The sequence below is a fragment of the Pelophylax lessonae genome (assembly GCF_965119305.1).
Source record: "Pelophylax lessonae genome assembly, chromosome: 12".
NCBI classification, from domain to species: Eukaryota; Metazoa; Chordata; class Amphibia; order Anura; family Ranidae; genus Pelophylax; species Pelophylax lessonae.
Window position 1 is genome coordinate 126,262,016 of NC_138779.1, and position 12,209 is coordinate 126,274,224.

A 12,209-nucleotide genomic window follows, 5' to 3' on the forward strand; every position below is an offset into this window, starting at 1 on the left:
ATCCAATGCTTTGTTTTTATAGCACTTAAGTGCGCTTGTTGTGTTCGGTGTAAACTTTAAATTAAGATTTAGACAGTTAGGGGAAGGCCTTGCAGAACCCAGAGCAGGTGAAGGGAGAAACGCCAATTGCTGACTATGCTATGATTTTCATATTATTATCAGCCATACTATCCTTTAAGGGCTCATTCACATGGATGTTCATCCTAGGGTTGCTACCTTTTTTCAAGCCAAAGCTGAACACTTTAACAGCCTGGGACCCCTTTGGGTGCCCCAAGGAGAGTAGCAATGCGGTGCGCATAGTGTGCCGCAGTGAACAGTGGGTGTAGCCAAATTGCTCTTGCTGACATCACCCTGCCCCCCCCCCATTGATGCCGAACCTGCCCCCCGGACAGCTGCACGCAGCCCCCGGATGGCAATAAATTTGTGTTGTAATGAAAAGTAATCTATGCGCTACCAAAAGAGAAAATAAGTGTCGGAAGGATACTGTGCAAGCTTTTTTTACAATATTGTTTACAATGATGTATGGTTCACCGTTTTAAAGGGGTTTCAGTGCTGGTTGTTCTTTTAGACTAATAAATTTGTGTGTGACTATCTTGATTACTTGAGGAGCCATAGCCTGGTCTGAATAATGTGTCCGGGTTTCGGTCCACCTGAAACCCGGACAAATGATTCAAAACCCGGACTGTCTAGGTGAATTCCGAACAGGTGGCAACCCTAGTTCATCCCCATGCAGTGTCCAGAGCCATGTGTGTACTATCTTTATTACCACTGACCTGTATGTAGGCAGCCCATATAAAGTAAACTGGTATACATGAGCTGTATGGATAGCTAAGTTTGACAAGTAGGCAGAGCCTGGGCATCCAGGTCTGTGAGTAACTGTCAAACTCTGCTGTGCTGGTGGGTCTGTACAGCCGATGTCTAGACATTTACTATATAGATATAGATATAGATATAGATATATAATGGGCTGCTGGAAGACAACTCAGAAGTAGTAAAAAAGTAAAAGAAACAACTGTTCATGCCGCACGGGGCTGAGCACCCCCATCTGAAACATACATATGTAGGACGGAGTAATTAGTTACCCCTTTAACCGCTTGCCGACAGCTGCAAGTAGATTTACTGCGGCGGTCAGCCCCTCACAGGCAAAGTGACGTATATTTACGTCACTAGCCTGTGAGGCTCTAGGGAGCGAGCGCTCGCCGGCGGCGGCGCGCTCCCGCTCCCGCGCGGTCACGGACCCCCCCCCCCCGCGCGTGTGACCGGCGGACCCGATGTCCGCCGCTCACTCTGCGATCGTCGGGGGAGAGGGAGAAAGGCAGGCAGCTTGTGTAAAAAAGCTGCCTGTCATTCTCCCCTGTGTAGAAACACAGATCATACGGTTCTACTATGTAGGACCGTTGATCAGTGTAACTACAGCTCAAGCCACAGCCAATCACAGTTAGAATCACGCCCCTAGGGACACACACAGCCCCTCCCTCTCAAATAAAGTTAACCCCTTCACTGCCAGTGTATTTTTACAGTAACAGTGCATATATATAGCACTGATTACTGTAGAAATGTCACTGGTAACCCCAAAAGTGTCAAAAATGTCAGTCAAGGGTCCGATCTGTCTGCCCCAATGTCGCAGTACCGCAAAAAAAATCGCAGATCGCCGCCATTACGCGTTAAAAAAAAACAACAAAAATGACAAAAATCTTTCCCTTTGTTAGTAAACGCGATAACTTTTGTGCAAACCAATCGAAATACGCTTTTTGCATTTTTTTTTACCAAACATATGTAGCATAAAACAAATTGGCCGAAAATGTTAAAAAATTTTGATTTTTACTTTTTTTGGGGGGGGAATTTCATATAAAAAAAATGTGAAAAATATTGTTATTTTTGCAAAATTGACGCTCTTTTTTGTTTATAGTGCGTGATCAAAAAATCGCACAGGTGATCAAATACCACCAAAAGAAAGCTCTATTTGTGGGAAAAAAAGGACGTCAAATTTGTTAAGGTACAGCATCGCACGACCGCGCAATTGTCCGTTAAAATCACGCAGTGCCGAATCGCAAAATACCCCCTGGTCAGGAAGGGGGTAAAATCTTCCGGGGCTTAAGTGGTTAAGGAAAGTTTCTACTTTTAAATTCTTCCAGGAAGTGAGGTGACTTCACATCTTTCCTGGCAAGATCCTATTTAAAATGTGGGTGTAGACTAGTTTGGGGCAGACTCTATCGGCTGATGGGGGATAGAGTGCCTATCAGAGAGAGATGGGATATAGACCTGAATCTTTTCTTGCAAGCCCAGGTTGGGCACCCCGCTATTGCAGTCTGAAGGTACACTGAGATACTGAAGGTACTGAGCCTATGGCTGCTTGAAGTGTATGAAGTGGATCCCTGGAACTTTTGAGGATGCAAAGTGGGATAGCACCCTTGTTAAAGGTTTCTAAACCCTCATTTTTACATTTTTTTTTTTTTTTTTTAACAAAAATAACAAACATGCCAGCTCTTGAGTCACTGGATTTGATTAACAGCAGTGGGAGCCAATGGCTCTTGCTGCAATCAATCTGTCCATTGAGGAGAGAGACAGTAGCTGGAGCCTCTGCGCTTGTGCACATCGCTGGATTAGATCGGGCTCAGGTAAGAAAAAAGGGTGGGGTCTGGGGGGAGCTGCAGCACAGAAGGTTTTTCACCTTAATGCATTAAGGTGAAAACCCCTGAGGCTTTACAACCACTTTAAAGCTACTGCCAGGCTAGTGCATTGAAGCAACACACATTGGGAGGTAGGGTCTAGGTGGAACAACTCTGTGCAAATCCTGGTTAGGTAGGGGATAGTAAGGGATAGGGAAGTAGGAGTTCTATCCTGCATAGCGCTTCTCTTTGAAAGGGCCATTTGGAATGTGCCCAAGCTCTTCCAAATAGTACAGGCTCTGCCAATCACATAAACTCAGTCCCACACAAACTGACAATTCAGGCTCAGTGTAGAAGATGTATTTTAGGGTTCATTGCTGAAGAACTTTAACAGGGAAGGGGTTTAATGCCTCAATAAACTCCAAAAGAATCAGTAGCATCAATAGGAGGAAAAATTTCTCCCTAATCCTCCAATAACAGCTTTCTGGTTAGTTCCTTTCTGGCACTTCCAACACGAACAGTCACCAGCAGAGTCTTTACTCAGTGTCCCACGAGCTGTCTACCACCCAGCATCCACAGGTAGATCCTTAGTGGGGAGATAACAAGAACCTTCTCCACCTGAGAAGACCAACACAATCAATCACTACTTCGTTCGTTACAATAGAGCCAAAAAATAAATTTACCTAGAGGCCTAACTAGAAGAGGATGCTACACCGGTAACCACATGGAAGACGTTAGGCCTGATGGAAGAAGTGTCCCCAGCCAGGGTCATTACTAATGGTGACCAAGAGTGCGGTGAGTGTGTTCAGGGGCACACCACGTCTAAGATACGCTATATGTGCACACAGTGTTTCCAACCTACCAGAGTGAAATTTACTGACTCATCACTCAAATTTTACTGCCACAGTCAAGCTTTTATTGGCATTTCCAAAAGTTAACAAAATTACAGTTTTAAGTGCAAATTTTAGTATTTAGGCTACAAACAAGTACAATATGCAATTAGCAAATTGATTTAAGGTAGATATTAAGGTAAAAAAATATATTTTATTTTCAATATGGTAAGTAAGAAGCTCAGGGACAGGACTCAGGAAGGCAAGAAATTAGGATGGGCAGGCACACAGACACACACACACAGATGAAATTGACTCTCACAATGACAGCAGTGTGCAGCAGCACAGATGATGACAGCTTACTGACCCGACACATCCCCTCCTGAGTCACAGTGACAGTCCCTCTCTACTCCAGAAGGTCCCCTCAGTCCACTCCAATAAAAATAGCACTGACAGTCCTGCTCCCAGCTTGCCTTGCGCCATCCAACAGACTTGCACTTAAGGTTCCAGCTGCTCTGCTCGGCTCCTTTGTACCATGACCTCACACGACATGATCAGACACTGACTACGCTAGACCCTGCCAGTGACGCCCAAACACACTGTAGCAGGCACTAGGTTGGCTCTGGACCAGAACTGCCATATTTTTTACTAGCAACCTGTTCCTGCCACTGGTATTTACTGGTGCCTGTTTTTTAATGGCTGTCAGTAAAAATACTGCTGGCAGGCAACACTGCGTGCATGTGTGGAGGGCTGTGGACTGTCGGTGGCCTAAGTACTAGGCCTGAGTCAGCTCTGTGTTAGGTAGGTCTTGGTAAAAGATGCGTGGGCACCTAAGGCACGGTTGGATCCACTTACACCTAACCAATGCTGTAATCATACACATGTGGGAAACTGATAAGTGCAAAGTGCAGTAACCTATAGTAATCTATCAAAATTCTCTTAACTAAGGTCAGCCCGGTAGGTAGATTTCACATGGTCACTATGATTTATTATAATAATAATGTTATTATTATACAGGATTTATACAGTGCCAATGCAACACTTTACAAAATAAAGGGAGACAATGCAGGTAAAATACAAGAGGGTTAAGAGGGTTCTGCTCAGAAGAACTTGCAATCTAATAGGGTGGGGCAAGTGGTACAAAAGGTTTTAACTGTGGGTGATGAGCTGATGGAAGTGATAAGATTAGTTGGAGGCATGATAGGCTTCCCTGAAGAGATACGTTTTCAGGGATCGCCTGAAGGCAGCTAGATCGAGGTAGAGAGTTCCAGAAGATGGGAGAGGCTCTGGAGAAGTCCTGGAGATGAGCATGGGAGGAGGAGGAAGGGAGCTTGAGAGCCGGAGTGTCAGAGAAACAGCCATGCTGCAACTGGCGACTCTGCCAGTACTTCCAATGGCTGCAATGGACTCAGGCCATAGACTCATTGTCAGTGAAATGGCTGTGCTGCAAACTGGCAACTTTGCCAGTACTTCCCATGGCCGCAATGGACTCAGGCCATAGACTAATTCACTGGCCTATAAAAGGGCTCTGCTCAGCCCATCAGATTGCTGGATTGTCTTCAGCTCTTCCTGTTTCCTGTGCATTGCTACTTCCTGGATTCCAGTTTGACCCGGCTTGTTCCTGACCTGTCTGCTCTCTCTCCTGGCTTTAACCCTCGGCTTCGTCTGACCATCCTGGCTCCAGTTTGGCTCTCCCGTTATCTGATCTCGGCTTGGCTCACGGACTTGCTTCCTGTCTACCTGCCCTCCAGTACCTGATCTTGGCCTCCCCATGGACTTGTCTGCTTTTGGCTTTCCTACTATACCTTTGGCTTGCACCTGTTGCAGCTTCCTGTGTTTGACCCCCGGCCAGTCTTACACCTACTGCCTGGTTGTTCCTGGTTCCTCCTTGGACTGTCCGGTGTATTCCTGCCCAGCACTCTGCTAGAGACCGCCTGTCTACCATCAGGTGCTCCGGCAACCAGTGCTTCTGTGGGCGCTACACCCTCTGTCTAAACCCCAGGGGTGTGCCGCACTCAGCCGCAAGGGGAGCCCTCTCTGCATCTCGGCCTCGGATCAGGTACGTGACAGTACAATCCAGCCATGTCAGAGGCCGACAGAGGTGCTTCCCCCAATTGAGGCTTTGTGCCAGCAAGTCACCGCCCTCACTCAGGCAGTGCAAAGACTCCAGGAGGATTATTTCCAGTTGGAAGGTCGCCTGCAACACCTGGCCGTTTCGCCTCCTACAGACTCCAATCAATTGCCTGCCAGCACCTCTTCATCCCCGTTACCACAAGGACATGCTAGCTCCGCCCACTCCATGCTAGCCCCGCCTCCTGAACCACGAGTACCCACGCCTGAACGATTTTCTGGATATCGAAAGAAGTTCAGGGCCTTTAAGAACGCCTGCTTGCTATACTTGGCCTTGCAACCCCGGACCTTTTCTCTGGACTCTGTGAAAGTGGGGTTCATCATCTCTTTGCTGTCTGAAGAACCCCAAACCTGGGCTCATAACTTAATGGAACAGAAGAGCCCTGTTCTGGACTCTGTGGACACATTCTTTGAGGCTATGGCTCAGCTTTACGACGACCCCCAGCGCACGGCCACCGCAGAGGTCGCCCTACACTCCCTGCTACAGGGCAAGCGCCCAGTGGAGGACTACACGGTTGAATTCCGAAAATGGTCTGCTGACACTGATTGGAATGAGGCTGCCCTCAAGTATCAGTTTCGCCAAGGACTTTCTGAGACATTAAAAGATGAGCTGGCTCGAGTGGAGACCCCTGCTACCCTTGAGGGTCTCATACAACTCGCCATTCAACTTGATAGACGTCTGCGGGAGCGACGCTCGGAGCGTCTCCAAACATTCCGGCCTACCTGGATGCTTCCCAAGATCTCTTCTGCTCCACCTGCACCTCCGGTCTCTTCCCCCATGGCAGCATCTGAAGGGGAACCTATGCAGCTGGGCCTGGTCCATTCCTCCCTGTCTCCTGATGAGAGACTACGACGTCGGCAGGCCAACCTATGCCTCTACTGCGGCGGGGCTGGACATTTTCTTCGGAACTGCCCCGTGAGACCCAGTAAGCCTTACTCTCAGCCCCCATTTAACTGCCGAGTTTCTGAGCTTTCGCTCTCACCTTATTCTCCCGGTCTCCTTACAGGTGGCGGAAGGGGAGGTCCAACTTCGAGCCATCGTTGACTCTGGGGCCTGCAGCTGTTTTCTGGACATTTCTTTGGCCAAGAGACTCCATATTCATCTTATCCCTAAGACACAAAGGCTCGAGGTCCATCTCGCCGATGGGTCCCTACCCAGTTCCGGACCAGTTATCCTAGAGACTGGACCCATCCTCACCACAGCAGACTCCGGTCATCAGGAGTTCATCCGTTTTGATGCCCTTTGTTCCCCCATGTTTCCCGTCATACTGGGACTTCCTTGGCTGCAAGCCCATAACCCCCAAATCGATTGGGCCAAGAAGGAACTCAACTTTTCTTCTGCCTACTGTCAGCAGCATTGCTTCCCTCAAAGACCTAGTGGGCCTGCTAGTTGCTTGTCTGTTCAACCAACACCTGAGCCACTCCTGGATATCCCATCTGCTTACCAGGACTTCAGGGACGTCTTTGACAAGAAAAAAGCCGATGTCCTTCCTCCCCATCGGCCTTACGATTGCCCTATAGAAATGCTTCCCGGAGCTGAGATCCCGTTTGGAAGGATATTCCCCCTTTCTGAAAAGGAACTGGAGGCCCTACGGATCTATATCGATGAAAATTTGAAAAGGGGGTTTATTCGCCCATCTTCTTCTCCTGCAGGTGCTGGTATATTTTTTGTGGAAAAGAAAGATGGCACCTTGAGACCCTGTGTGGACTATAGAGAGCTGAATAAGGTCACTATCAAAAACCGGTATCCGCTCCCCCTTGTCCCCGAACTCTTCCAGAGGTTCTGGACCGCCCAGCTCTTTACCAATTTAGACCTGCGGGGAGCTTATAACCTTGTCCGGATACGGGAGGGAGATGAGTGGAAGACCGCATTCAGAACTCGTTTTGGACATTATGAATACCTTGTCATGCCTTTCGGCCTGTGTAATGCCCCAGCCACATTCCAGCACCTGGTAAATGATATCTTTCGGGAGTTTCTTGACCACTTCGTCATCGTATACCTTGACGATATCCTAATTTTTTCTGCTTCACTGGAACTCCATCGGGTTCACATTAAAAAAGTCCTTTCTACCTTGAGAAAACATGGACTCTATGCCAAGGTGGAGAAGTGTGACTTTGAAAAGGGGTCCATTCAGTTTTTGGGACTCATTATTTCCACCGATGGGATCGCTATGGACCCACAAAAAGTAATAGCGATCCTAGATTGGCCTGCTCCTTGTGACAAGAAAGGTGTTCAGAGATTCGTGGGCTTTGCTAATTTTTACAGGCGTTTTGTGAAAAATCTTTCTTCCATCATCTCCCCCATCACCCAGTTAACCCGCCATCAGGCCCGCTTTCTGTGGTCTCAGGAGGCCCAATTGGCATTTGACAAACTTAAACAGCTGTTTATTTCTGCACCCGTCCTACAAGACCCTGATCCGGCTCTGCCCTATGTGTTGGAGGTCGATGCCTCGGAAGTGGCAACTGGGGCAATCCTGTCGCAACGTCAAGGGCCCAAATCTCTCCTCCATCCTGTGGCCTTCTTTTCTAGGAAAATGTCACCTCCGGAGAAGAATTATGACGTTGGTGACCGAGAACTGTTGGCCATTAAATTTGATATCTATTGGAAGGAGCCACTCATCCTATTATTATCTTCACGGACCACAAAAACTTGGAGTACCTCAGGACTGCCAAACGGTTGAGACCCAGACAAGCCCGATGGGCACTGTTTTTACCAGGTTTAACTTCCATATTTCTTATCGACCTGGCTCCAAGAATGGGAAAGCAGATGCTCTCTCCTGGATGTTTCCAGATACCCCAGAAACAGCAGAACCTGATACCATAATTTTCTCCTTATCCAGCCTGACATGATGACGGCAATCTGACAGGCCTCAGCCCTTTGCTTGGATCCTGAAGTACCCTCCCTGAAAAAACAGGAAGGCTTGCTGTGGCATCAGGATAAAATCTTTGTCCCTCGCCAAGTAAGACCTCAAGTTCTTAAAATATTTCATGACAGTAAACTTGCTGGGCATTTTGGGGTGCGGAAGACCTCGGAGCTTATCCAACGCTCTTTTTGGTGGCCCAACCTTGGGCAGGATTGCAAGGATTACATCGGCTCTTGTACCATCTGCCAACATAACAAGGGGTCAAGTACCAAGACTTGGGGTTTGCTAAGACCACTTCCCATTCCTGAGCAACCCTGGAAAAAGATATCTATGGACATTATTGTTTAACTACCCCCTTCAGAAGGATTTTCCACCATCTTTGTGGTAGTGGATCGCCTTTCCAAAATGGCCCATTTTCTACCCATGGTTCAGCCCTGGACACAGCCAACATATTCATAAGGGAGATAGTCAGGCTACATGGCCTTCCAGACAACATTATCTCAGATAGAGGAGTGCAATTTACCTCCAGGTTCTGGAGGGATCTCTGTAAATCCCTGTCCATTGAAGTTTCTCTTTCTTCTGCATACCATCCTCAGAGCAATGGGCAAACAGAGAGGACTAATCAAACTCTAGAACAATACCTACGATGCTTTTGCACCTGTTCCCAAGACGACTGGGTCTCGCTCCTCCCCTGTGCGGAATTTGCTTACAACAATTCTCTTCATGCATCCACCAACCAGTCCCCTTTCTGGGCAAATTATGGATTTCATCCCTCCTTTCTGCCTAATACCCTTCCGGAAGCATCAGTTCCTGCTGTCCAAGATCGGATCAGCTTCATTCATACCAACTATCAAACCCTACAGAAAGCCATGCGTAAAGCCCAGGAGGACTATAAACAGTTTTATGACTGTAAAAGAAAGAAGGGTCCGAATCTCAAGATTGGAGACCAAGTCTGGCTGTCAGCCTTGAACCTTAAACTCTCATGCCCATCCAGGAAGCTCGGGCCAAGGTTCATTGGTCCGTTTGAAGTCAAGAGGGTGATCAATCCTGTGGCATTTGAGCTGGCACTTCCCGACTCCTTTAAGGTACACCCAGTTTTCCACATCTCCTTGCTCAAACCAGTTGTCCCCAGTCCATTTCCTGGGATAGACGAGCTACCTCCACCTCCTGTCTCGATCGAAGGGGTCCAGTCCATACTGGATTGCCGAAAGAAAGGGAGACAAACTCAGTATCTTATTAAATGGAAAGGTTACCCCCCTGAAGACAATTCCTAGGAACCCGCTAGTAACCTGCATGCCCCCAGGCTGGTACAGGAATTCCACAGGAGATTCCCGGGAAGCGTGGCCCGGTTGGGCATCCGGAGGCTGTCCCTTGGGGGGGGGGCAGAGAAACAGCCGTGCTGCAACTGGCGACTCTGCCAGTACTTCCAATGGCTGCAATGGACTCAGGCCATAGACTCATTGTCAGTGAAATGGCTGTGCTGCAAACTGGCAACTTTGCCAGTACTTCCCATGGCCGCAATGGACTCAGGCCATAGACTAATTCACTGGCCTATAAAAGGGCTCTGCTCAGCCCATCAGATTGCTGGATTGTCTTCAGCTCTTCCTGTTTCCTGTGCATTGTTACTTCCTGGATTCCAGTTTGACCCGGCTTGTTTCTGACCTGTCTGCTCTCTCTCCTGGCTTTGACCCTCGGCTTCGTCTGACCATCCCTGCTCCAGTTTGGCTCTCCCGTTATCTGATCTCGGCTTGGCTCACGGACTTGCTTCCTGTCTAAAAGGCTTAAATACCAGTGCTATGGAGTCTCAGTACCTTAATTGAACCAGGATAGTGGTTACAGTGGTGTAAGCTGCCCCCAACCTACCTCTGAGGTAGTATGTTGGAAAAAAAATGCAAGAAAGTTGGGACCGGCGCTACCACTTTAAATCAAAAAGTTGTGTGTTTGTGCAGTCTCAAACCTGCACGAATCATACGTATTGTGTAAGTGCATTTAGTGCATACAGTGCGTTTAAAATTGCCAAAGTGCTGCGTGATAATAAAAGCTTCAATAAATTATCATGGGCTGTGCTCAGTGTGCCATATATCACATATACATAAGCATAGACAAAAAAGTGCTAAGTGCTGTTAATACCATTAGCCACGTGAGTGATTATAAGTTTGTGACAGTATATGGCGCCGGTGGATCTCCACCTGTACCGCCGCTGCTTACCGCACTTGTAAAGTAGATCACTCAGTCTTCCTCAGTCACTGAAACAAAAGATAAGCCTCCATTGCATAGTATGTGTTGGTAGTATTAAAGTAGCATAGCATCCACTCACATTTAGGGAGTTCACTTTCAGCTAAGGTGTTCGCCGAGCCGCTTCCGCGTTCCACCGGCTCAAACCACCGTTCCCGGAAGTGACGTGCTGACGTACTACAACCACGCCCTACGCGTTTCGTCATTCAACGTCATCTGGAGCTTCCTGTCTACCTGCCCTCCAGTACCTGATCTTGGCTTCCCCACGGACTTGTCTGCTTCTGGCTTTCCTACTATACCTTTGGCTTGCACCTGTTGCAGCTTCCTGTGTTTGACCCCCGGCCGGTCTTACACCTACTGCCTGGTTGTTCCTGGTTCCTCCTTGGACTGTCAAGTGTATTCCTGCCCAGCACTCTGCTAGAGACCGCCTGTCTACCACCAGGACCCTGCCGGCAACCAGTGCTTCTGTGGGCGCTACACCCTCTGTCTCAACCCCAGGGGTGTGCCGCACTCAGCCGCAAGGGAAGCCCTCTCTGCATCTCGGCCTTGGATCAGGTACGTGACACGGAGGTCTTGGGAGGAATTGAGAGGAGGGTTTGGTTGATATTTGGAGACAAGATTGGTGATTTGGCTGGGCCAAAGAGTTGCGAATGGCTTTGTATGTTGTAGTTATTAAAATTAATTCACTGGGCGATAGGAAGCCAGTGTAGGGATTGGCAGAGAGGGGTGGCAGACTGGCGGCAGCATTCATGATAGACTGAAGAGGGGATAGACTATGGAGAGGTAGGCCTGTGAGGAGGGAGTTGCAGAAGTCAAGGCGAGAGAGAACAAGGTAGTGAATGAGTAGCTTGTTGGTTTCATTTGTTAAAAAGTGGCAACATTTAGAAATGTTACAGAAGTGTCTACATGCTTTTGACAACGATTGGATTTTGGGCTGAAAGGACAGTTTTGAGTCTAGGATAATAGCTTGTACCCTGGCACGAGGGGGGGATTGATGATGGCAATACTTATTTTGATGGAAAAGTCATGGAGGGGGGCACATGCAGGAGGGAATAATATCCGCTCCGTTTTAGATTTCATTTAAGGAAGTTGTGCGACATCCATGCTGATATGGATTATCCAAAACCGAACTTATAATTTTTCCTCCACCACGTGCCCCTTCCCCTGATCTCTCTGTCAAAATCAATGGCACAACTATCAGCCCATCCCCGCATGCCAAGGTCCTAGGTGTAGTCCTGGACTCTGAACTTTCCTTCAAGCCCCACATCCAATCACATCCACTCCTCTGTCAATCCCTCCACTGGCTTCCGCTCAACCAACAAAATAAATGACAACATCTTAAAAAGCCATTCACAATTTAGCCCCCAGTTACATCACTAGCCTAATCTCAAAATACCAACCTAATGGTTCTCTTCCTTCCTCTCAAAACCGCCTGCTCTCTAGCTCCCTCGTCACCTCCTCCCATGCTTGCCTCCAGGACTTTTCCAGAACCTCTCCAATCCTATGGAACTCCTTACCCCAATCTGTCCAATTATCACCTA

At 48.1% G+C, this 12,209-nt stretch overlaps 1 protein-coding gene across 1 annotated transcript in view; it reads left to right on the forward strand.

Moving 5' to 3' along the window:
- Window positions 1-12,209, forward strand: part of USP2 (ubiquitin specific peptidase 2) — a 192,394-nt gene that overhangs the window by 34,042 nt on the left and 146,143 nt on the right. The window lies entirely within an intron of this gene.